Source organism: Bubalus bubalis, chromosome 18 (genome assembly GCF_019923935.1).
Source record: "Bubalus bubalis isolate 160015118507 breed Murrah chromosome 18, NDDB_SH_1, whole genome shotgun sequence".
NCBI lineage: Eukaryota > Metazoa > Chordata > Mammalia > Artiodactyla > Bovidae > Bubalus > Bubalus bubalis.
Window position 1 is genome coordinate 7,197,359 of NC_059174.1, and position 21,575 is coordinate 7,218,933.

Genomic DNA, 21,575 nt, shown 5'->3' on the forward strand with positions numbered 1-21,575 from the left:
TATTCTATAAATAACAAAGGAGAACATCTTCATGACCTTCAGGCAGAAAGTTTCTTAAAGAAAAGAAAGTGAAGTCGCTTAGTCGTGGTCCAACTCTTTGTGACCCCATGGAGTGTAGCCCATCAGGCTCCTCCATCCATGGAATTTTCCAGGCAAGAGTACTGGAATGGAATGCCATTTCCTTCTCCAGGGGATCTTCCTAACCCCGGGATTGAACCCGGGTCTCCCGCGTTGCAGGCAGACGCTTTACCATCTGAGCCACCAGGGAAGCCCCAAGTTTCTTAAACTAAGGCCCAAACTGGACTTCCTTAAAATTATAGAACTTGCACTTATCAAAAGACACAATTAAGAAAACAAAAAGATAAGCCATAGAAGACATGTAGAACACATAACATATTTCTGACAAAGAGTTTATTTCTAAAATAATCTGCTTTGTCAACACCCAAAGTATGTAACCAGGTTTCTGGGAAGAAAAGATGCAGGAGACAGGGGGAGTTGAATTATAACTGGACAGTGATGAGGGAAGCATGCCTTATGCCAAGTCTTATTTGATCTTCACAGTAATCCTTTGAGGCAGGTGCAGTTTTTAATCCCTGACAGGCTCAGCACAACCTTAAGACTCCAACATGCTCCCAAGAGCCACCCCCATGCATGGTGAAGGGGACAGAGATGCTTGGGTAGACACAAACTGTAATCAATCTTTGCCAGTCTGGGAAGCACTGGCAGGAGGTGGATGTATACGAAGTCCCTAGCAGGAGGGGCTGCAACCAATACGTGGGCAGATCCACCATGAAACAGACGATATCACTTTCTGAGTGAACAACCATCCCCATTCAGGAAAAAATGGAGATTAAGTCGGGAGCAAAGGCCACGCCAATATCAGAAGTTAGGTGATGCTGCCATTAGAGAATTTTTTGCAGAGAATTTTATGTAGTTTGCAAAGTATACCAGAATCTGAGAGCCATCACATCCATCATGATCCACAAAGTGTGGTCTCAGGTGGCCAGGAAGAATGCTGTAGAGAAGGGCAGTCCAGCGTCAGCCCACATGGCTCCTGGACAAGTCACTTAGCCTTTCTACTGAGACTCACTTCCCTTACTGCCCACCAGAGAGGACAAGCGCCCTCAGGGAGACTGAGCACAATAAATTACACTGGTGAGATTTTAAAGTTCATTAGGGAGTGTGATGGGGTTTGGCCCTCTTTCTCCCAAATGCTAATCAACTGGGGAATCAATAGGCCCCCAGAAGACCCACCTGCAGCAGGGCAGAACAGGGTCTCAGATGAAAAGGTGTACACTGCTGGTTAGGTGAGAAGCCCATGTGACTTCCCAAGAGAAGAATACTCAGAACTTGACTCCTGAACATGGGCAGTGGCCCAGGAACACAACGTGCATTTCTGGTGAGTGGAGGGGTTGGTAAGGGGCTCAGGCTTCTGCCCTCACTTCTCAGAGTCTTGATTCCCTCACCTGTACTCTATTTAATGCACAGAGGTATTTTAAGATGGCAAAATATGTAAAAGGCCTGACATTTCCCGGTTGCTCAGAGAGCATCAGTAACACTTCTGTGTGTTAGCTGGGATGCGTGGAGATGCCTTGCATTGAGGAGTCTGGGCATCTCTGATCTGTGTGAGGATGGACAGGAAGGGCTTCCTGGTTCCCTCAACCCAGAGCCCCCACATAGGAAGAGAAGATATCACTGGGGGACCAGAGTCCACACGCAACACTTCACTGTCTACAGAGAGCCGGCATCTGTGGAGGATAACTTTTGATACCTACAACCCAGAAAAGGCAGAGCTGCCCTCAGTGAACAAAAGGGCCAGAAAAGAACCTGGCCATATCTATCCAAAGCCTAGAAAATAAGTTTACTTTTGACCTGCTAACCCTGCTTCTATAAACCTATCCTATAATTTGAGATACAGAGAAATACAAAATACTCATCACAGAGTTATAAAGAAATTACAAACATACAAACAAAAACCTCAGTCATTTGGAAAAAAAACTTTTAAATAATTATTGGGTAAGGAAATAAAATTACAAATTAGTTCAAAATAGCAATGATGATAATACTACATAGACTACTCTAAAAGAGATATATGGCCAAAACTATAATCATAAGAAAAGTATTACAATGTTTATTACTAAATAAGAAAGTATAAAATTTAACAAGAAGTTAGGGGGGAAAACAACAAAATAAAACCGAAGAAAAATAGAGTCAAGGCATTAATAACGTGAAAAGCAGAAATAAATTAATTAAAACTAAATGGCAGTAGGATTCAAGAGCTAGTTTTCTAAAAAGCACTACTATAAACCAAAACTGCCACCAACAGACAAACCTCTATACAGTCTAATGAAAGAAAATAATGAGAAAACAAAAACAGACGCAGAATAGAATGAAAAAGGGTAAAAACACGGCAGCATTTCAAAAATGACAAGAAATTATATGACTTAATAAATTCGAAAATTCTCAAGGAAATAGAAGGTTGTCTGGAAAAAATTAAAATGAACACAATTGACTTAATAAGAATTAAGAACATCAAATTAAGCAAAAGCTATAGATGATTTTGAAAATGTTACTAAAAAATACTCTCTGAAGCTTTATAAAATGCTCCAGATGCAATAGGAAAGGAACATTTCCTCACTCATTTTATGACATTTAATGACCTTGACAGAAAAATCGAACACACACACACTAAAACTACAGCCAGTATTACTTCAGAATATACATTAAAAAATTCTAAATAAAATATTTTTGAACTTCACAAATATAATAAAATAAAATATACCTCTACCAGCAAGAACCTGCCCCCCACCAAACTATAAATGCACTAATATAATCATATCAATTAGTGGGGAAAAAATCACATGATCTCAATAATTTTTCAAATTCGTCTAATATGTCATTTCCTGTTTTTAAAATACAGCAAAAATAGAACATTCCTAGTCTTAAACAACTAGCCAATGTGAAACACAAAGTGAAGTAATACAGGCATTCCCATTAAAATCATGGATCAGGCTCCTATCACAACTAGTATTCAACATTGGTGAACAAAGCAAGTAAAAGAAATAAGGGCTTCTATTATCAGGAAGGAGAGAAACTGACCATTACTTGCTTAAGATAAAACTGAACTCAAAAAACCTAGGAGAATTAAGCAGGAGACCATAATAACTAATAGAGAGTCAAAAACATGGCCAGGTTATAAGTATTCAATAACCAATCATTTTACCCTATAAAATTAACAACAAAAAATATAATAGAGAATGATGTACTCTCAATAATAACAAAAACAAAACTGAACAGAACATAGCTAAGAGAAAAATATACCAAGAAATATGTAAAATTCACATGAAGAAAAAAAATTACTGAAAGATACAAATTAGACCTGCACCTGTTAGAAAGATAAGCCAATTGGCCTGTAAATAAGAAAGTCCTCCCAAGCTCAGTAATGAATTAAATACCATTCCAATCCAAGCTACTAAGATTTTATTTGGCTTGAAAACTGATTCTGTAAATTCATATGTAAAATAACTGGGCTAGTGTAGTCAATAAAATTTTGAAATACAAGAATAAAAGCATTATATGCAGAGTACATCATGAGAAACGCTGGACTGGAAGAAGCACAAGCTGGAATCAAGATTGCTGGGAGAAATATCAATAACCTCAGATATGCAGATGACACCACCCTTATGGCAGAAAGTGAAGAGGAACTAAAAAGCCTCTTGATGAAAGTGAAAGTGGAGAGTGAAAAAGTTGGCTTAAAGCTCAACATTCAGAAAACGAAGATCATGGCATCCGGTCCCATCACTTCATGGGAAATAGATGGGGAAACAGTGGAAACAGTGTCAGACTTTACTTTTTTGGGCTCCAAAATCACTGCAGATGGTGACTGCAGCCATGAAATAAAAAGATGCTTACTCCTTGGAAGGAAAGTTATGACCAACCTAGACAGCACATTCAAAAGCAGAGACATTACTTTGCCAACAAAGGTCCGTCTAAGTCAAGGCTATGGTTTTTCCTGTGGTCATGTATGGATGTGAGAGTTGGACTGTGAAGAAGGCTGAGCGCCGAAGAATTGATGCTTTTGAACTGTGGTATTGGAGAAGACTCTTGAGAGTCCCTTGGACTGCAAGGAGGTCCAACCAGTCCATTCTGAAGGAGATCAGCCCTGGGATTTCTTTGGAGGGAATGATGCTGAAGCTGAAACTCCAGTACTTTGGCCACCTCATGCGAAGAGATGACTCATTGGAAAAGACTCTGATGCTGGGAGGGACTGGGGGCAGGAGGAGAAGGGGACGACAGAGGATGAGATGGCTGAATGGCATCACTGACTCGATGGACGTGAGTCTCAGTGAACTCCGGGAGTCAGTGATGGACAGGGAGGCCTGGCGTGCTGCAATTCATGGGGTCACAAAGAGTCAGACACGACTGAGCAACTGAACTAAACTGAACTGAAATAATGTTTATATATTTGATCACATATAATTAAATAACATAATATATAAATAATATATAATTAAATAGCATATTATATAATTAAATAGTATAATAAATATTAAAAATTACTAAGGAAGCAAAGCAAGTTTAGTCCTAAATAATGTGATTTTCTGTGATTTTTCAAGCCCTTCAATACGAACTGGCCTCAAATGTGTACTCACAGATTAATTGAATGTCTTTAATTGTTTAGAGTTATGATCCATATACCGATTGAGTACAACCTCATTTTAAAATAACACGCTAAAAGGATGGCCAGGAATAAAATAATAAATCATTAATCACTACAAATAGTGGCATACTTCTGTGATGATGGTTATGAGCACAGCAATCAAATTACTCTATCTGGTTTTTGGACAGTGTTCGCTGCTTGTGTGGACAGGAAGAGAGAGCTGCAACCTGCCCTCCTCTTGCAGGTGGCAAAGCAGGCCACACACCTGAGTAGGAGACAGTTCTCGGAAGGAAATGCGTAACCAGAAAGATGCAGTCACGTCAGAGCAATTGCACTGAGGAAAAAAATAAACAAATTTAAAATGACAACAAATTCAGGAACTGCACAAACGACTTCGAGTCTAACCACACTTGCAAAAGTTTCCCTAAGCCCAGGAAACTATCAGGGGAATTCTAAGATTCCCTGAAACATGTGGAAAAATCTTGAACTATTTATTTTTCCTTTGAAGTTCTGTCATAAATTCTACGAGAAATGACTCAGATGATTTGGAAATTACTAGAGTTACTAGAATTACTAGAAATTACTGTCTTCGGGTAAGTTGACCGTAGCGACACAAAGACTGTTTACAGATTTAGTGGTCCACCGTGAAGGTATATTTCATGTTAAAGAAAAGGTGAAAATCTGGAATTATAAATTGGGTGTCACTGTTCACTTTACAAGGACTGCTTGCTACAGGGCTCCTTTAAAAATAGCAGGCTGCCCTTGTGCAATTACGTTATTATCCAACCTGGAAATGTGTTCATCTATTGTACAGACAAGGCACACACCTCAGCAACGCAAGAACTTAATAGCATTTGCCCCTAAGAAAGCAGCTTGCTTTCTTAGAGGAAATGTATTGCCTCTAGTATGTTAAAAAAAAAAAGTGTTAAAATAGTAGTATTCCTTGCAAGCATCTTCTCACCTAGGCTCTATTACTGGTGGAAGGATAAAAATCTTACAAGCTGCACAGATCACAAACTACAACCCTAGGTATATTATCTATTAACAGATGCAGGAAGAAAGACAGATGAGCAAGAAGACTCAGAGGGGACCAGTTATCTAAAGCCATATTCTCAAAATCATAGAAACAAAGGGCTGGACTCAATCCAATGACAAGTTCTCTCTCAAAGGGTTAAAAGACTCATTGAGAACAAGTGCTTCTGTGGACTGAATACACAGTGTGACAAAGCAAATTAACTTGGCAATTGAAAGTAATGGGAACCAAACAGAACATGCCATGTGGATTTGTTTCTCTTGTATTAAAGGTTATACTCCCTTTATAGTTATTGTAAAATATTGTCTATATTCCCCAGTATTGCACAAAATATCAATGTAGCTTGCTTCACACCTGATAGATTTTAAAATTGAGATTGTTTAAAATTGAGACAAAAAATTAGTCATGTCTGACTCTTTGTGACCCCATGGACTGCAGCTTAACAGGCTTCCCTGTCCTTCACCATCTCCCAAAGTTTGTTCAAACTCATGTAAAATTGAGGTGGCTCAGTCCAAATAAAAAGAGAACTCCCAGATGTTCAAGCTGGATTTAGAAAAGGCAGAGAAAACAGAGATCAAATTGTCAACATCCGTTGGATCATCAAAGAAGCAAGGGAATTCCAGAAAAACATCTACTTCTGCTTTACTGACTACGTTAAAGCCTTTGACTATGTGGATCAAAACAAACTGTGGAAAATTCTTTAAAAGAGGGAATACCAGACCACCTTACCTGCCTCCTGAGAAACCTGTATACAAGTCAAGAAGCAACAGTTAGAACCGGACATAGAACAACAGACTGGTTCAAAATTGGGAAAGCACTATGTCAAAGCTGTATATTGTCAGTCTGTTTATTTAACTTATATGCAGAGTACATCATGTGAAATGCTGGGCTGGATGAAGCACAAGCTGGAATCAAGATTGCCAGGAGAAATATCAATAACCTCAGATATACAGATGACGCCACCCTTTTGGCAGAAAGTGAAGAGGAACTAAAGAGCCTCTTGACAAAGGTGAAAGAAGAGAGTGAAAAGCTGGCTTAAAGCTCAACATTCAGAAAACGAAGATCATGGCATGCGGTCCCATCACTCCATGGCAAATAGATGGGAAAACAACGGAAGCAGTGACAGACTTTATTTTCTTGGGTGATAGTGACTGCGGCCATGAAATTAAAAGGTGCTTGCTCCTTGCAAAAAAAGAAAAAGCTATGACAAACCTGCTGCTGCTAAGTCGCTTCAGTCGTGTCCGACTCTGTGTGACCCCATAGATGGCAGCCCACCAGGCTTCCCCGTCCCTGGGATTCTCCAGGCAAGAACACTGGAGTGGGTTGCCATTTCTTCTCCAATGCATGAAAGTGAAAAGTCAAAGTGAAGTCGCTCAGTCATGTCCAACTCTTTGCGACCCCATGGACTGCAGCCTACCAGGCTCCTCCGTCCATGGGATTTTCTAGGCAAAAGTACTGGAGTGGGGTGCCATTGCCTTCTCCGATGACAAACCTAGACAGCATATTAAAAAGCAGAGACATTACTTTGCCAACAAAAGTCTGTCTAGTCAAAGCTACAGTTTTTCCAGTAGTCATGTATGGATGTGAGAGTTGGACCATAAAGGCTGAGCACCGAAGAATTGATGCTTTTGAACTGTGGTGTTGGAAAAGACTCTTGAGAGTCCCTTGGACTGCAAGGAGATCCAGCCAGCCCTTCCTAAAGGAAATCAGTCCTGAATATTCATTGGAAGGACTGATGCTGAAGCTAAAGCTCCAATACTTTGGCCACCTGATGCGAAAAGCCAACTCATTAGAAAAGACCCTGGTGCTGGGAAAGATTGAAGGCAGGAGAAGGGGACGACAGAGGATGAGATGGTTGGACAGCATTACTGACTCAATGGACATGAGTTTGAGCAATCTCCGGGTGATGGTGGTGTCCCTGATAGCTCAGTTGGTAAAGAATCTGCCTGCAATGCAAGAGACCTCAGTTCTATTCTTGGGTTGGGAAGATTCCGTGCAGAAGGGATAGGCTACCCACTCCAGTATTCTTGGGCTGCCCTGGTGCCTCAGACAGTAAAGAATCCACCTGCAATTCGGGAGACCTGGGTTCAATCTCTGGGTTGGGAAGATCCCATGGAGAAGGGAAAGGCTACGCACTCCAGTATTCTGGCCTGGAGAATTCCATGGACTCTGTAGTCCATGGGGTCACTGGGAGATGGTAAAGGACAGGGAAGCCTGGCAAGCTGCAGTCCATGGGGTGGCAAAGAGTGGGACACAACTGAGCAACTGAACAACAACAAAAAAAGAAGGATATCACTGATATCAGCATCACAATGGAGCTTGTTAGAAACGTAGACCCTCCAGGTCCCACTCCAAACCTACAGAATTAGAAATTCAGAGGGTGGGGCTGGTAATCTGCCTTAACAAGCCCCTCCAGGCAATTCCTGCATAAAATCCAGGTTGAACCACTCCTGATGAAGTAGCCATTGAGTTCCAATTCTTTGCCAAGGAGCTAAGACTTTGGAGAAGTCACTTGACCACTGTGAACATCTGTCTTCTCATTCGTATTTGGGGTTTATCACAGTATGTTCTGGGCTTCCCTAGTAGCTCAGCTGGTAAAGAATCTGCTTGAAAAGCGGGAAACCTGGGTTCAATCCCTGGGTTGGGAAGATCCCCTGGAGGAGGGCATGGCAACCCACTCCAGTATTCTTGCCTGGAGAATCCCCATGGACAGAGGAGCCTGGCAGGCTACAGTTCATGGGGTCGCAAAGAGTCGGACAAGGCTGAGCAACTAAGCACAGCACAGCACAGAATGTGTTCTGGAGAAGGGGGTGACAGAGGATAAGATGGTTGGATGGCATCACCAACTCAACTGACAGGACTTTGAGCAAACTCCAGGAGATGGTAAAGGACAGTGCTGCCTGGTGTGCTGCAGTCCATGGAGTTGCCAAGAGCCGGACATGACGCAGTGACTGAGCAACACAGTATGTTGTTGTTATTTAGTCACTGAGTCAAGTCCGACTTTTTCGACCCCATGGGCTCCTCCGTCTGTGGGATTTCCCAGTTAAGAATACTGGAGTGAGCTGCTGAATATTTTGTGACAGCTTGGATGGGAGAGGAGAATAGATACATGTATATGTATAGCTGAGTCCCTTCGCTGCTCACCTGAAACTATCACAACATTGTTAATTAGCTATACCCCAATACAAAATTAAAAGCAGGAAAAAAAGAGAGAGAGAGAATACTGAGTAGGTTGTCCCTTCTTTTGCCAGGGGATCTTCCTGACCCAGGAACTGAACCTGCAACTCCTGCCTTGACAGGTGGATTCTTTACCACTGAGCCACTAGGGAAGTCTCATCATAGTATACATCTATGTCAAAGAGGTGTAAGATTAAAACACAAAGAGTTTATTAAGGAGCCCAACGCTTATGGTTGTGGTTTTGATGGTTATCATTTCTAGTTGTCATCTTCACCAGAGCTCCCTCATCTGCACAAATCTGACTCACCTGTGGAACTTCTACCCTTTGCCACTGTTGACTCATGGGGGGTCTGGGGCAAGGCTGGGGGGACCTGAGTTTACAGCCCAACCCCCACCCCCACCCCAGGTCATGTAGGTGTGTGCCTCCATTTCAGAACTTCAGGAAAGTAGATTTAAAACATTTTGAGATTCAAAGGCTACATCTGTGGTCCAGGGATGCTAAGACGGGCTGCTCAAATAAACTTCAAAAGAGTCCCCAGAGTGAAATCCTGAGCGTGTAGGGTCAGAGGATCCCAGGAAAGAGAAAGAATTTAGTACCTAAGGAAAAACATGACCTCAGGGAGGTCATGACCTGGACATCACAGGGACATGAAGTGAAGGCGGAAGGAGTAGAAGGTGACTCCGGTCCAAAATGCTGGGTGATGCTAAGACCCAGAGCTCACGACTGCAAAGCTGCTGGCCACGGTCACCTCATTCAGACCAAAACCCGACTCAGGAGGCATGTTCCACCATTTAGAAAAGATGTTACAGCCACACCACATGAAACTACACTGGATCCTCATTGTTCACTGATCCCATATTTGTGAATTCTACTCACTAAAATTTATTTCCAACCCCCAAAATCAATACTCAGGAGACTTTGTGGCCATTCAAGAACATGCACAGAGCAGGGCCCATTGAGTCATCTGACTGGCATGACCCCAGATGAGACTGAACAAGAGACTCTCCTTTTCTGTTTCAGCTCCCATGGTGCAATCAAGTGTGCCTTTCCAGGTCTATTTAGTGCCACACTTTTGCATTTTCGTGCTTTCTGTTGGTGATTTTGCGATTTAAAACAGCCCCAAGCTTGGTGCTGGAAGGCTGCCTGACTGCCCTACACTGAGAAGGTTGTGCTGGGCCTTGTGCAGAAAATACATATGTTACATGAGCTTCCTTCCAGCGTGAGTTTAGTGCTGCTAGCTGTGCGGTCCAACATTAATGCATCAATAATATGTATTAAATAAGGTGCTTTGAACAGAAGAACACATAAAATGAGGTTATGTACTGATCAGTTGACAAAAAAGTGACAAGAGCCTCACAAGCTGAACCCTACATTTCCCCTAGGGTAATGGTCCAGTACAGACCTCCCCTGATATCCTGGGTTGCAGGGTGGAGTTGGTTCCATGACCCCTGAGGATAACAAAACCTGCTGATTCTCAAGTTTCCCTTATATAAAATGGCATGGTATTTGCATGTAACCAACGCACATCCTCCTGTATACCTTGTCATCTCTAGGTCACCTCTAAAACCTAATACAATGTAAGTGCAATGCAAATATTGTAAATATGATGTAAATCCTCTATGAATAGTTGCTGGTACCTGGCAAACTCAAGTTTTGCTTTCTGAAACTTGCTGGAATTTCCCCTGCACCCCCCTAATATTTTCCATCCACAGTTGGAATCTGTGGATGCAGAACCCATGGATATGGAGGGCCCAAGGGTACTGGCAAATCCTGTGTTCACAGGGACTTTAGAAAGAACATAACTTGTGACTAACAATTGTGGCAAATCATGAGAATCAACTGTAGCTATTCAAAAACTGATTTGTTTCCATCATCTTCAACAAAGAAAAGGTAAAACAGAAAATGGAAGCCAAGACACTTCAAAAGTTTCACATCTCTGAACTCAAATTAGCTACAATCTGGAGTTCCAAAATAATGAAACTTCATTCACACAACAAATACTTGTGCAGTCATGTGCCCTTCCTACAGATACACTGGTAAAGATGAACAAAAATCCCTATCCTCAGGGAGCTTATATCCTCTGGGGAAATCATGAATAAGTTGTTTTTCTTTAAAGGAAATATATAGTATGTCAAAGAGTGTTAAGAACCAGGAGGAAAGACAAAATAGAGAAGGAGCTATAAAATACAAGGTGCATTGAAAATGAAATAGGGTACCCAGGAAAAGCAGTGGGGAAATCAGAGATGTAAAACACAATGAGAGCTATAAATATTGAAAAGAACAAGACCAAAAAAACCACATCTTTTTAAATATGGACTGATTTAACATGCTTAAAAGAAAAGAATCATGTGAAAGACAAGCATTTAATAAAAAATAAGCATTTAATAAAGTGGCTAGGTATAAGATGAATAAATAAAAATAACTTTTCTATATTCCAGCAATAACTATTAATAGTATAAAATGTGATTTTAAACATTCTATACATGGTGGCCTCAAAAGCTGTCTAATACTTAAAAACAGCCTTAAGAAATACACATGACCTGTATAAAGACGGGACTTCCCAGGTGGCTCAGTGGTAAAGAACCTGCCTGTCAATGCAGGGGACACAGGAGATGCGGGTTCGATCCCTGGGTGGAGAAGATCCCCTGGAGAAGGAAATGGTAACTCGCTCCAGCATTCTTGCCCGGAAAATTTCATGGACAGAGGAGCCTGATGGCTGCAGTCCGTACAGTCGCAGAGTTGGACACAACTGAGTGGACTGAGCAAATACATATATAAAGACAATTGCAAAACTGTTCTGAGAAACTTAAAAAGAGATTTGGAACAATGGAGCTAAGAGCTTTATTCCAGAGAGGAAGACCAAAGAGATTCAAGTACCAAAATCTCCCCAAATTAAATTTAAGACTGATACAATTCCAATCCCTATCCCAATGGGAGAAAAGGAAATAAAATCTTTTACTATGAGTAATTAAAACAGACCAGCATTGTCGATACTGAAATATTTATAATGAATAAAAGGGTATGTTACTGGAACAAGAACAGACAGATCTATGGAAAAGAATACAGAGATTAAAAACTTGCTAGTGTACACTTATGTACTATGGGGAGGTACCAGCAAAAATGGTCATCTTTTTTTAAGTAAAATTAGTTCAACTAAATATAACATTAGTTTCAGGTGTACATTATAATTCAGCATTTGAACACACTAAAAAGTGATCATCAAATTAAGTCTAGTTATTAACCACCATCATACAACTGACCCCTTGTTCACCCTTCTCACCCACCAACCCCCTTCCCCTCTGATATTTACCAATCTCTTCTCTGTTATATATGAGTTTGGTTTTTATTTTTTTATCTAATTTTTTAGATCTACATATATGTAGATTCATATGGTATTTGTCTTTGTTCTCTGTCTGACTTATTTCAGTTAGCATAATACCCTCTAGGTCTATCCACATTGTTGCAAATGGCAGGATTTTATTCATTTTGAAGGCTGAATAATATTCCATTACACACACACACACACATATATCACATCCTCTTTATCCATTCATCCATCAATGGACATTCCGGTTGTTTCTATATCTTGGCTCCTGTAAATAATGTTGCAATGATCATGAAGGTGCATATATCTGTCTGAATTGATGTTTTCATTTTCTTCCAGTAAATATCCAGAAGTTGGATACCCAGATCACATAGTAGTTCTATTTTTAATTGTTTTGAAGAAACTTCATACTGCTTTCCATAGTAACTGCACTAATTTACATTCCCACCAACAGTGTATGAGACTTCTCTTTTCTCCACAACCTCTCCAACACTTGCTATTTCCTGTCTTTTTGGCAATATGTGTTCTTTTTGATTCGCATTTCCCTGATATTTAGGGTCCTGAGCACATTTTTATGTGCCTGTTGGCCATCAGTATATCTTCTTTGGGAAAAAGTCTTTTCAGATCCCCTGTCCATTTTTCAATCAAATTGTGTTTTTTTCTTATTGAATTGTATGAGTTATTTTTATATTTTAGATATTAGCCCCCTATCAAACTTATGGGGCTTCCCTGATGGCTCAGTAGTGAAAAATCCACCTGCAATGTAGAAGATGCAGGAGATGCAGGTTTAATCCCTGAGTCAGGAGGATCTCCTAGAGGAGGAAATGGCAACCCACTCCAGTATTCTTGCCTGGAGAATCCCACGGACAGTGGAGTCTGGGGGGGCTACAGTCCATGGGGTCGCAGAGTCAGACATGACTGAGCACACACATACACACATCAGATATATGATGTGCAAACTGTTTTTCCCAATCATCAGATCAGATCAGTCGCTCAGTCGTGTCCGACTCTTTGCGACCCCATGAATCGCAGCACACCAGGCCTCCCTGTCCATCACCAACTCCCGGAGTTCACTCAGACTCACGTCCATCAAGTCAGTGATGCCATCCAGCCATCTCATCCTCTGTCATCCCCTTCTCCTCCTGCCCCCAGTCCCTCCCAGCATCAGAGTCTTTTCCAATGAGTCATCTCTTCGCATGAGGTGGCCAAAGTACTGGAGTTTCAGCTTTAGCATCATTCCTTCCAAAGAAATCCCAGGGCTGATCTCCTTCAGAATGGACTGGTTGGATCTCCTTGCAGTCCAAGGGACTCTCAAGAGTCTTCTCCAACACAACAGTTCAAAAGCATCAATTCTTCGGCGCTCAGCCTTCTTCACAGTCCAACTCTCACATCCATACATGACCACAGGAAAAACCATAGCCTTGACTTGACGAAGCTTTGTTGGCAAAGTAATTGTTTTACTTTGTTGATGGTTTTTCATTCACTGTGCAAAAGCTTTTTAGTTTGATATAGTACCTTGTGTTTATTTTTGCATTCTTTACCATTACCCTTGGAGTTAGATCCAAAAAACAAGAAAAAAACCAATGCCAAGAGCGGTGTCAAGGAACTTACACCTATGCTTTCATCTGGAAGTTTTATGGTTTCTGGTCTTACCTTCAAGCCTTTAATCTACTGTCAGTTAACTCCTGTGTATGGGGTGAGATGTGATCCAGTTTCATTCTTTTGCATGTGGTAGCATAAACGGGCTCTGATACATAGTGTAGGAGTCATCTCTATCAGTGGGGAAAGAGGTTTAGTAAATAAATGGGGTTATGTCAACTTGTTACAAACATGAAATAGGATGAATTTAGATCCTCATATAATGTGTCCAAATTAATTCCATGCTGATTATATGCCAATAAAAACTAAATCAATATTGCATAAATGATTTCTTATAATTCTGGTTTTTATCTCACTGGAGAGGGGTGAGCAAAAGGGCAGATTCATTCATTGTGGTAACAGAGAACTGAGCACAAACTACTGTCATTGTTCTTTCCTCTCAGAAATAGAAAAATGAAAATAAAAACAAAGCAAGCTGTCTACCTTTATAATGGAAGAGTATGTTTCCATTTAAATGTACAATGAAGCAGAGATAATTCTGTCGTAGTCACAAGGACATTTTGATCCCCCCAGAAACAAAATAAAGAAGTGGGATCAGCATTCTATGCTGACTTCAATTCTCTAAACTCACTCTGGGAAGTGAGGCAATGAGAAGCCAGCCCTGGATTCAGAGTGAAGAGGCTGGGGTAGACGCCAGATGCTTTGGGGTAGAAGGTACACATCGGGGTCGGGACAGTGGGGGCAGCAGAAGGCACTGTTGAGAAAAAAAACGCCCTGCCAGGAATGGGGGTGGCCTTAGCACCCACCTCGCTTAAGGGACACTCTGGGGACCAACTCTGATTGGGACAGAACTCTGATGACTCCTCCCAACAAAATAAAACAAGCAAGTGGAAAGGAGATTCAGGGGCAAGACCCATGCCCAGCTGCTTCCATCCTGAGGGCGTCCCTGGCCTGGGAGAAGCTGGCCATGTGCTGAGTGTAGGGGAAGGGGGTGTGGAATGGGCAGTGGGTGTCACTCTACATCCTTGGAGGAGGAAATGGCAACCTATTCTATGAGAAGGAAAGAAGGGTTTAAGAATAAAATAATTGCAAAAGTATTTTTTAAAGTGTTTCTATATTGTTTGTATAATAAAGTACCAGGGTTTATAAAAATAAGGAAACTATCTTGCAAAACAAATGGAGTTAAAAATGGTTAGCAGAAAACAAGAAGTGAATTAGAAGTTTAGCTTAAAAGTTCTCTGAAAATTAGGAAGAACAAATGATGAGAAAAGTGACAGAAATATTGAGTGTATACCCAAAAACAGACAATATAGTAACCAATGTAACATAAGGAGGAAACTAGTAACCAATAACATAACTTTCAAGGCCTCCACTACCGATCAAAAGATGTGGCACCAACCTATATTAATGCAAACTGAACACTAGATACATATTTACTTCTGAAATGTATTAATTTAAAAGATAAAGAACAAATCTTATAAGAACCAGAAACAAAAGTTCGTAAGTTTTTAATCATCTTAGCATCAGACTTCTCCTCCACACCATGATTTTCAAAAATACAGTGTGCAATAAAATCTTCACAACTGGTCAAGCCATCTTTAATGCAGAAGGAATTTTTAAAAAAAAAACAAACATTTTCCATGTTCAGATATACAACAGGCCAGAAAGCATACCACCCATACATATGTTCTTCCTGAGCAAAAACAAAAAGTATACCACTGACCAAAAAGTGTATCAAAATGATAAGTTTATAAATGAGGCAGATGTGCCATCAAATAACTCATGATAAAGTATAACAGATAAAAGTAAAATGTATACTTGATCTCTAATTGTTAACAACTAACTATATAAAGGCTATTAATCTTTCCTTAAAGAGGACACAATATTTAAAAACCTACAAAAACAAATATAAATTCCTTAATTATTCCAACAAAAACTGGGGGAAAGCTTTACACACTAGACACCCCTAAAAATTTTGTTTCCTTTTTGACAAAGAAAAAGTAGAGGAACAAGAAAACTGAAAAGGTATTGACCAATTACCCAGACAAGAACTGGGAGTAATGGAAAGTCAAGGAATTAATCTACAACTGGAGCCACGGGAGGGTATTTCCTGACCCAGAAGAGTCAGCTGAGAGGATCACAAAGCTTGGACCTACTGGGAATTTGTACTGGAACCCTGAAATTCTAATGAAAAAATTAATAGAATATAAAGGCTTCCCAGGTGGCTCAGTGGTAAAGAATCTGCCTCCCAATGCAAGAGACCTGAGTTTGATCCCCGGGTCAGAAAGATACCCTGGAGAAGGAAACGGCAACCTATTTCAGTATTCTTGCCTGGGAAATTCCACAGACAGGGGAGCATGGCAGGCTATAGTCCTTGGGGTCGCAGAGTCGGACACAACTTAGCAACTAAACAACAAACCAAAAATAAAACCAGGAATCTTACACTGTATTAGATGTCAAGGAAGACTTTTTATAGAAAGAAACACTGAAAAAAAGAGTCAGAAAATGAATATGAATTAATAGCAGGCAGCATTCCAAGCAAAAAGCAGAAGAATATTTTGAATAGTTCACAAAATGAAACATGGTACAAAGTCAAAAGGAAGGCCAGAATGGACAAAGCACAAAAAAAATAAAGGTAAGAGTCAGTTGTTAGACAGGCAGGGGCCACAATAGGAAGAAGAGGAACAAGCAGCTGGCTGAATTTCTCAGAAAAAAATATAATCATCAGCAAGAAGGACTTATTCCAAAATATGGAGGGTTAACATTAAGAAATTTGTAAAGAAATTTGTAAAGAAATTTATAAAACTGTATCAACTGATCAAAAAAGAAAGATTTCAATAGAAAAAAATACTTTAATAAATTAGAAAATTATAACATTTCAAGGAATCAGTTTTCTAAGTATAGTCCTTATCTGAATGAGCTACCTGAGGATATACTCCAGCATCACAGAACACAGTCCAAGAAAATTGTGGAATATATAAAAGTGCAACAAATTATGGCATAAGTAAATTTACACTTAAATCTAAATAACTGTTGACAATTCATTACACTTTGGGAAAGAAATGTTAAAATTCAAGGCCTAACAAAGTAGGTTTAGTATAAATACAACAGTAACAAAAGTCTGTATATAAAATTTAAATAATCAAAATAAAAAACAGGAGAGAGAAAATAAAGAGCAGCTAAGTTGCTTCCCGTGTTCAAGAGAGACGTTCTAGCAATTGCTTAACTCAAGGCATTAGCAGAAAGAATAGTTTCAAATATGTCTATTAAGAAGTTAAGGACAACCCATTACCAAAAAAAGAAGAAGAAGAAGCATATATATAACTTCCAGGGGGAAAAAAAGTCACAAAATAAAATAATCAATCCCAAGAAAAGGAAAACAAGAACACACGATAAACGGGAGAGGATGAAGAAGACGGTGCCGGATGGCGCCGAGGCATGGCTCCAGGGGGGCAGTCCCGGAGGGTGTGGCTCCGCCCTGTTTGCGCGGGGAACTCCAGAACACTGAGATGCTAAGAGATATCTAGAACTGCAAACTTTCCAAGAATATGGAGATACAGGAGAAATCTGGCTTGGAGAGGGGAGCATGACTCAACTAATAAGGTGGATGCAGAAACACAAGATTCCACCGGATGCTTCAGTGCTTGATTATTAGAGCTGGAAATGGTGTTTTCCTGGTTGAACTTGTAGGCAAAATGTGGTTTCTCTGATATTATTGGAATTGATTACTCTCCTTTTTACAGTACCGCTTTCTGGAAGTATTACAGAGAAAGGTTTATCTAACATTAAGTTGAAGGGAGAATACTTCTTGAATCCTTCCACAAAGCTGTCTGGATTTTATACTTGTATTGATAAAGGAACTTCTGATGCCATAAGCTTTCATCCTGACATCGCAATTCAGAAGAGGAAGCAATATGTGAAATCTCTCTCCAGGGTGTTGAAAGTGAAAGGCTTTTTTCTAATAACCCTATGTGATTGGACCAAAGAAGAATGAATGAATTCAGTGAAGGATTTGAACTTTCCCAAGAGCTGCCAACACCCAAGTTCAGCTTTGGAGGTAGATCTGGAGACAGTGTAGGAGCACTGGTTTTTCAAAAGACATGAGACTTTTCACTGGACAGATTCAGTTAGTTTTTTAAGAAGCTCTGCATCAAAGTAAACCTAACACAGAAAATGCAAGTGCAAATCAACATTTAGCACATGTTGCACATGATGCACATGTGAATCATTATGATGTACACAAGATGCACATGTTGAATAGATGTAACAAGTTGGCAAAAACAAAAAAGCAAAGAAAATCATGAGTGTGTAAGTAGTTGGGTTTTAGAGATCAATCAAGAACGGTTTAAAGTTTTCTTTTGTATTTGAGATGCAAACATTTTTCTTTCTGATTTAAAAAAAAATTCTGTAACTGCTGAACAGTTAAAACTTTAAAGCAGTAAATAAATTTACAGAAAGGATGTATTTTCAGTTCTGTGCCTTGGTAAAGGTGAACTGAATATAGCTATTTATGAAGATTTGACCAAGTTATTCCAGGGTCAGAATAATAAGCCAGAACACTTTCTTAATGTTTGATTAAACTATCACAAAACATAGTAAGTATGAGGATTTAAAAATGAGGATTTAAATGAGGATTTAAAAATAAATGATTCAACACCTGAGAAAATCTCCCAGCCCTTATGTATATAATTAAACAAAGTCAGGTAAATGTATCAGTTGATCAAAAGGAAGCATGATAAACAGAAAATATACGTATGATTTCATAAATAATTTTAAACATACTAATATTCATAATAATATTACCTAAACACATTGACATGGAAATCTATCCAATACATCTACAAGAAGACCCTGAGACTTCAAACTAGCTCTCACTTTATGAAAAAACAGTAAGGATCTAAGGAATTTACTTGATATAATTAGTCAGCTTTATTTAATAGGCATATATCCTAATTGTCAATATATATTTACTCATATAATATAGATACTATATTCTGTGCTCTCTGGAGACAATTCAGTCTTCAAATAATAAAATATTGATCATGCATTAAATCACAAAAAATTCAGTAACACTGCAAAAAAGGGTTAAATATACACTTTGATCTCTGGCCACAATGCATAAAAACTTGAAGCCAGAAACAATTAAAAAAAAGAATAAAAATAACATTAACTTAATTATTTTAAAATAAAATTTTTATTTAAATTAGAAGGCTCCATAATAAAACTGTAGATAAACCATGCTCTGAAACAAATTAATAACTATAAATCTTTTCCTTTTTATTTTCAAATATCAAATGTGAAACAAGTATTCAGCTCAAGTAACTGGAAAATTAGAGTAAATTAAGCCTAAAGAGATATAAATATTTTGGAAATAATTTGAGGAAATTGGTATGATCTAGTGAAGATGAATATATGAGTACACAACAACACAGGAATTCCATATCTAAATATTTAACATGGATAGTCTCTGGCATGGATGTACCAGTAGATAGGTACAAAACATATTCATAGGTACCCTGTTTGTAATAGCAAAGCATGAAAATAAAATAAGAAACTTAAATAATTCCAAATGTCCACCCACAATAGAACAGATTAATAAATTCCATAATTTGTATATCCTATTATTTGTAATTACATACTGTATATTTCAACATTTTGTATATTTATATATGTAAATACTATACTCCTATAAAGAAATAGTATACTCCAGTAAAAATAGTATATTCCAGTATACATTAACATGGATAAATCTTAAAAGCATAACACTGAGCAAAAAGCAAGATTGAAGAAGAATTCATACAATTCAATTCCATTTCTTTACATTTCAAAGCCAGGAAAAATCAAGCAACATGAACTTTACGGACCCATAAGTGAAATTATACAGAAAGTGAAGGGAATGATTAACCAGAAATTCACAACAGTAACCTCTCAGAAAGAGGGATGGCTGGGCTTATACTGAGACAGGTTCTCAAGAGGGCTAAAAACATGTTCTATTATTTAAATTATGTGGTGAGTGCACTTATTATTGTTACTATTAAATGTACATTTTTGCATTTCATATTTTATAATTTAAAATTAAATAGTAAATAGATGGAGTAAAAAGTACATCAATGAAGAAATGAATAATGATAAATCAGGAGCTTATTAATACAGAGAAGAAAACAGTGAAATGAGAAAATAAAGCTAAGAGCTGATTTTATGAAAAAAAAAATCAATACAAGAGACAAACTGCTGGCAACCTGAAAAATAGGTGAAGAGGGAAATCACAAAGCTACCAATTTAAGGAAGGCAAGAAGAACATCATCAAATATAGAAAAGAGATATTTTGAAAATATAGGAGGAAACTATTTGCACCTTTTCAAACGAATTTTAAAACAGGGATACTAGGAATGTTGTTCTTATTACATATAAATTACAAAAAATTACTTCAGAAGGTGAAACATGAAAAAATCAACAGCCATTAGAAATGCTATCAAAAGTATCTCAAAAAATATTCTAGATGCAGAAAATATCACAACCAACTTATTTCTTTCAAAAAACATTCAAGAGAAAGCTTAACTGACATGTTGCACAAACTTTTCCTAAAAACAGGAGGAAAAATAAAAGGTTAATCAATTACTTTCATGAAACCAACACTATTCTAACATGAAAAATTTTACTAAATTAGTACACACAGAAGAAAACCAAAGACCAACAATATTTATGAATATCAATACAAAAATTCTAAACACACAGAGCAGTTGGCTAAACCTAGCAAAATATTAAAATAAAAATTCATCATTACCAAGTGTGCCTATTTCACAATATGATACGTTAGTCTTAAGAAATCAGTTACTAAATTATACCCAGGTTTATAATAAGGAGGAAGATTATATGATCATCTCAGGAACTATCAAAGAAGCACCTAATAAAATACAATAGCATTCCTTATTAAAAAAAAAAAAAAAAGGAAGACTACAGATACAGGAACTCTAATTAACAGGGAAAACCATCTACCTTTTACCAGTAGCCCCTGCCTTAATTAATGATGAAATCAGAAGCAAGACATGACAAGACATGACTCCTGGCTGTCATGCTATTAGTGAGTGCTTTCTGAAAATTGTGGCAAATAAAGTAAGAGTAGAAAAACATATCTGTATAACTACGAGAAAGGACGGGCAAGATAATACAATTTGAGGATGATGTGACCACCTAAAATTCCAAAAAGAACTGAACGAAATATATTTGATAAGAATTCAGAAGGCGAAGCATTAAAAACAAATATCAAAAATTATTCTTCTAATATATACACAGTAATAAATTGAAAATAAAACCCTATTTACAAAAGAAACAAAAATTTAAACTGCCCAGTAACAAACTCAGACTCTGTATCAAGAGAGCTAGATAACTTTACTAACACACATGAAAGGAAGTTTTAATAAATGTAGAGAAACATATTCTTGAATGAGAAGACTCAAAATCACAAAGATGCCAACTTTCCACAAAGTGATTTGTAAATCGAGTGCAATTAAAAGAAGAATCTCATATGGATTTTATTTTGGAACTTCATCAATAGAAATAATCAAAAACATTTTGAGAAAAGAATTAGGAAGGTGGACTCAAGTTATCAAACAACAATATGTTTTCTAAAAGTACAATAACTAATGATGAACTATGGACACTCATGAGAGTCCCTTGGACTGCAAGGAGATCCAACCAGTCCATCCTAAAGGAAATCAGTCCTGAATATTCATTGGAAGGACTGATTCTGAAGCTGAAACTCCAATACTTTGGCCACCT

At 38.4% G+C, this 21,575-nt stretch overlaps 1 protein-coding gene and 1 pseudogene across 1 annotated transcript in view; one reads left to right on the forward strand and one right to left on the reverse strand.

The window, feature by feature from the left end:
* CDYL2 (chromodomain Y like 2) overlaps positions 1–21,575 on the reverse strand; it is a 149,285-nt gene that overhangs the window by 101,668 nt on the left and 26,042 nt on the right. The gene's annotated exons all lie outside the window — the stretch shown is intronic.
* On the forward strand, positions 17,429–17,900 carry LOC102404144 (annotated as a pseudogene).